This window comes from Salvelinus namaycush, chromosome 30 (assembly GCF_016432855.1).
Source record: "Salvelinus namaycush isolate Seneca chromosome 30, SaNama_1.0, whole genome shotgun sequence".
Lineage (NCBI taxonomy): Eukaryota > Metazoa > Chordata > Actinopteri > Salmoniformes > Salmonidae > Salvelinus > Salvelinus namaycush.
Genome location: NC_052336.1, coordinates 32076820 through 32083002, shown reverse-complemented (window position 1 = coordinate 32083002; position 6183 = coordinate 32076820). Strand labels below are relative to the sequence as shown.

General features: G+C 42.5%; 1 pseudogene; it reads right to left on the bottom strand.

Annotated features, from left to right (window-relative positions):
• Positions 1-5674: 5674 nt before the first annotated feature.
• LOC120025411 lies at positions 5675-5803 on the bottom strand (annotated as a pseudogene).
• Positions 5804-6183: the final 380 nt, after the last annotated feature.

Genomic DNA, 6183 nt, shown 5'->3' with positions numbered 1-6183 from the left:
TACAATACATTTTTGGACTCACCTTGTTGTGCTGTGCTCACTTGAACGGGAAGGTGGCTCGTCGGTGTCACGTTTACTCCCCCTTTCCGGCGCTTGACGTCGCCAGTTGTCTCATCATTACGCAAACCTGCCACCATCGTTACGCGCACCTGTGCCTCATGACACTGATGGACTCCATCACCTTCCTGATTTCCTCCCCTATATCTGTCACTCCACTTGGTTCTTTCCTCAGGCATTATTGACACTGTTTCTGTTTCATGTCTGTATGCTTTTCGTATTTCTTGTTTTGTACTATGTTCTATTAATTATTACATTTGCATTCCCTGTACATGCTTCCCGACTCCCACGTTACAGTCGGTCCTTCTTGTGGGGATGTTTTGTCATCAAAGTCTGGCATTCTCTAGATTTATGGTGCTTTCAATATACCTGGAAATTTGGAAAAAAACAAGGTCGAATCATAACGTCAGTGATCTTCAGGTCGGAGCTCTAGAAAATGACCCGAGTTCCCGACTTGGAATTCCGAGTTGGATGACCGCTCAAAACTTATTTTCCCAGTCGGAGCTAGTTTCCCAATTGTCTTGAACTCACTGAAGTCTGAAATTTCCCAGTTCCGATTTGCCAGTTGTTTTGAACGATGCAGAAGTCATGCTGGATTGACAGCATTGCCAATGTATTCAACCTTTTCTGGCCCATGGCGTGTGAATGGTTATCCTTTTAAGCCTGGAAAAGAGACCCTTAAACCCAGACATGGACCACACACCCACTCCACTGAATAACAGGCTAGTGATTGCTTTGCGATGCTTGCAGTTAGCCTCTGATTCCTACCAAAGCACTCATTGTTGCATTTGCGATTTCCAACTTGTTGTGTAATGTTCATGCCCAATGGGCGATGAGCACTGATACATTTTTTCTATAATGTCTCTTCATATGACAAGGATTGAAAAGGATTTGCCAGTAGATTGTCAACTTGATTCATGATGATTCATGATGACTGCTTGTCTCGATTGCTAGCTAAGATTTTGAAAGTATGATATTGACATGATCAGTCCAATCAAAGCTACGGTAGATATAACGTGATTTGACGTCATTTAATCTGTGGCCAATGACTTTGAGCCTTCTTGGATAGGCACTTCTAATGTAACTCTATGGCAGCACCCAAGGGGCTTGAATTTTCGAGCTCTCCCCGTAGATTTTGCAGTGAAGTAGTGTCCCCATGAGTGATAGAACACTGAGGCAATTCACGGCGCAACTAGAGACAGAAAGCACTGAGCAAGGCTGAAACATCTGCATTGTGGAGCTGCCTTACTCAAGAAAGAAAAAAAGAGACCATGTTTGTATGCAGCTTTATTAACCAAATTATCATATTTTTTTTTTTTTACATTGTTTGCAAACTGATATGTGACACGTATTAATGCCAAAATAAAATGTAAAACAGGCTAAAAATAAATAAACAGGTGGGGCTCAAAACAGGTGATGCTCTGCCCCACCTGCCCTGAATGACAGGTCGCCACTGGTCTCCACCTTCCACCTTCCAACATAGGCCTGTTTAACTGAAAACAAACACTGTATAGCCTCAACACATGGTTCAAACTATAATTTGTATATAATGGATGGCCAGTCCTTGCATACATAGCTCCTATATGTTTATGGTGAGGGTTATCTGGGATCCTTGGAAATTCCATAAACCATAACCTTAACCTTAACCCTTACCCAAACCTTACACATAACCAAATCCCTTAACTAACCTTAACCATTTTATATGTCAACTTCAATGGGGTAGGGACGTCCAAAGTATTCTAAGTAGCACGGACCATATGTTTATCATCTGAGAGCTGTATCCATGAATACTGGGCAGGGAATACAGTAGAATCGAGTGGATTTGGGCCATTGCTGGGTCGTTTATGGCCCTAAAATGGCAGCTTTGGCTCAGTTCAGGATGTCCGATCTGGCCGCCGAATGACTCGGGCCTAGTCTGTACCATCATTCATTTTGAACTCGGGATGGATCCAGCTGCCAGACCCGGGCCAGCAGTTTTAGATCTGGCATGCCGGAATCAGGCTAGATGTTTGTTCAACCTGGGAAGTAGGTAAAGCTAACCAACTAGGTTCAATGTTAGCAGCTAGCTAACATTAGGCTATAACTAGCAATGCAAATGGGTTTCTGAGATACAAATAATATTACTACACAGATCATACACGTAATGTTTGCTAGCGAGCCAGCCAGCTAACGTTAGCTAGCTAGCTAACAGTAAGCTTTAACTTGCAATGAAAACAACTTTCTGACACTATTAGAAATGTATAATATCTGAAAATGTAGCTAGCTAGACTCTTACCCGTATACATGAATGGACGCTTCTCCCTGTCTGTCACAGATGCCATGGTTGCCCTTAGTTTTAAGATGTAATCCGGAGTCAGGTGTTTTATACAACAGCCTTCTGTGTTCTCTTTTCGACACCCTTCACATTTGCAATCAAATGCCAGAATTATCTCAATTTCCTTAGCTATCATACTCTGCTTTTATTGTATTTTTAATCAACCTTTATTTAACTAGGCAAGTCAGATAAGAACAAACTTTTTCCCACTGAACTTTGTTGATAGCACCTACTAAATTCAGGGCAGCAATGTTGTTGAGAGTAGTAGCAACACTTTTGCAGTTCTCCATAACTTTAAAAAAAGCTGTGGTAGCAAGGATTATCTACACATACTGAGAAGCTCATGTTATAGTCAGAAGCATGCTACATGGTAGACCAATCCGAACTCATCTCTCGGCATGTCCAACCCATCCATTATCGCAGTTAATCCTGGCTAATGAGAAGGTTCCTGACTTTTTCCGTGGCTAAATGAACTAGGCTCGTAAATTAACAATGCTGTTCTATTTATAGACGGCATACACTTTTTTTTATTAAGGCACATGAAAGTTCACATGTTCCAGAAGGCATTAGGTGCTGCTCAAATGCCTCTCCTGTGAAGTTGTGACGTGCGGCATACGCCTAGCTTCCTGAAACGGGTCACAAATATGAGAGATTGCAAGGGCTCTCCCATGTTTTTGGATTATCACGTAGAACACTGTCTAGGTTTAGGGGCCTAATTGATTCGCTATGCACTCATTTGACCTGAAACACACCATCATTTTCATTGCGTAATAATGGAGTTGAGTGCTATATAATTATAGCAATATAATGTTATTATTGTAGTTATGCCATTAAGAATACACCGGTATATGGATCATTTAGAGTAAAGTGTACCTAAATGGTTACTAGGAAAGAGACGAGAAGAGGAAGCCACTTCAAATAATTGTAGTTGTAAATATATTCCAATACTTTTCTGTATTGCAACATCTTTATGCACCTTCATGTTCCATGATTTCGCTATAAACTGAAAAGGAAAAGCTATTATATAAACATTTCTGAATTTCAAATAAAAATCACTTCTTAAATTGAGTGACTTTATTCTAATTGAACTTAACCCTGTTACATATATCTTTAAAAAATGTACTTGAATGTGGGGGTGACAAATGTAACTGTTTAAATATTGATGTCTCCCCTGTTCCACCCCACAAATTACAACCTTGACTCATGTATAGTGGAACAGGAAAATTAAGCTCAGGTGTGATGGACAGCGGAAGTCTGACATTAATAAGTAGAATGAGAAATCACAGGCAATGAGCAGTAGCCAACGCTAACATAGCATCTAGCAATTTACTGTGGAGATTCATCATAATGGTGAGGTTAGCTTCATTAGATTATTTGTGTGTCTGTGTTTGTAGGGGAAATACCTTTTGGAGCCCGTCCTCCCCAATTAAGGTGCCACAAACCTCCTGTGATCTGGCATACACATTCACTGGCACGGTTGGTATATCCTCAATTCATTGAACAGATCAGTCGTCTAGATCTATTTTTGGAACAAGCATCCGTAGACTTTCTGGTAAAATGAAGGTTAAATGGAAGAAAAAATGTAATCTAATTTGACAAGCAAATTAACAAACTTGAAACGTGGGTTGAAAAATATATCTCCATGTGAGAACAACACATCACTAGGCTGTAATATATGGAAGAAATATAACATGTTATGTTATCGGTTGATAAGAATTTCTATCCATTTCAAACAGTCCCCCAACCAAAACAAATGAGATGACGATGTGGCTCATTCTCTTAAATCATGGATTGATATTCCTCTTTGTCCAATGGTCTGACATTTGATGTTGAACTCTGATCAATCAATAATAGAATTACGTGGCAATATTTATTTTTCACGTGACAGTACCATAGACGCCTAACTAGAGTAGGACAGTTATCTGATAAAAACAGTTGGTAAAGACAGAGTAAAATTATAATTTTAATTCCTGCTCAAGGGCCACTAGCTGCACTAGGACAACAACTTGCTAATGTGGGTATTAATAAACCTCCAGGCATAGCAGTGCCTACACCCTTGTGTACCTTGGTCAAGATACTGTATCCACATTGACCCTGGAAAATACCAGCTCACATCCCTGTCAACAACACCCTCAACCTGCGGGTTAGGAGAAAAAAGGTCTGGGCTACAGGCAGAATGCCCACCATGAGGCTAACTGTTTGCTGAGTTTCTGTGACCGGCCTTCCGGAGCGGGAACTTTTGGATACCCCTGGTGGGGACCGGCGAGAGAGGGATGGCCGGCAGGGACACTGGGAGGAGGTTCTGTCGCAATCGGTCAGGCGCTGTTTACACTGTTTGGAAGGGAGCGAGGGCAGGAGATGGTAGCACAAGGGGAAGAGGGGGGGGGGGGGGTGCTTGTAGACAAGGGGTGGGGGTTAAAACAATGTCTGCTTTAATGGAGCATGGGCATAATGGGTTTCCTTGACCTTTGAACTCACACAGAAAATCCCTCCTAACCCTCTCTCAGGAATTCCATTGTCCTCACGCTAGTGAACACCACTGTCCTAACATGAACAAACCCACGATAAGAGACATGTCAGGTTCTCTGTTGTCACCAACATTAACAATGCTCAGACTTACACGTCTGCACAGATACAAGCACCGGTTGGCATAGGCGGAAATGGACGGAAATTGATCTAATCTGATATTGGAAGCTAAGCAGGGTTGGGCATACTTAGTACTTGGATGGGAGACTGCCTGGGAATACCAGATGCTTTAAGTTTATTCTCTCTGTTGTGTCAAATTTCCTCTGAGTTTTATGTTTTAATTGTAATGTTGTGACTGGAAAAAAATAAAAACATTAAAAAGGTGACACTGCTTTGAAGGAGGGGGCTGACACCAGCCACAAGTGGCTTCTTTTCCACGAGTGCCGTTGCTTATGGCCATACCACCCACAACACGGCCAATCTTATTTGATCTTGGAAGCTAAGCAGGGTCAGGCCTGGTTATTACTTGGATCAGAGACCGCCTGGGACTACCAGGTGCTGTAAGCTTTTTCTCTGTTGTTCTCCCTTTCTCCAGCAGGGGCCACTGGAACCCCACTGGTACTCCAGCTAAAGCTCTGAAATAAGATTCAAATAAAGCCTCATCGTTTTGCTAGGCACTCTTTCCTGTGGAGGGCCCAAGGCTATTAATCCACAGCGCCACAGTGTGGACACACAATGCTCATGCGTGATGCTGCTGTGGGAGGGTAACTTAAGAGATCATCCTCCTCCCCGCTTTTACTCCAGTTCCTGTCCTTTCATTCCTTTAACACAGAAGATCAAGGGAGAGTGCGGACGCGGTCCCCCACTACCACAAATTATACAGTCGATGGCCGGAGTGCAATGGCCGAGCCGCGCCGTGGGTCAACCTCCTTCATGATCAAGATGTCTCCCCTGCCAGGTAAATTTGAGTTGGAATAGGGACAAGCCCAACCACCACTCATCCCATGAGTGTCATTCCGGCCATGGGACCACTGCAGTGCCGCTGTGGGGGAGGGTGTGATGACCATGGCCCTCCCCGAACCTCTGAAAGTGACAAATAAACATAATGAAATAAAAAATAGAATGAGTCGTTTGGTGGTTAAATCAGGACGATGTCACCACTTTGAAGAAGGGGACTGATGAGATCCATAAGAGGCCTATTTTTCTTCACTTACCACACTGCATTTTTGGGACCTTATTTGACCTTTTCTGTCTGCTTTTGAGACACGTTTCAATCCCACCCTGGGTCAATTATCACAATACAGTAACTATTGGTCACTTTATTATGATTATTCCATTATGTATTC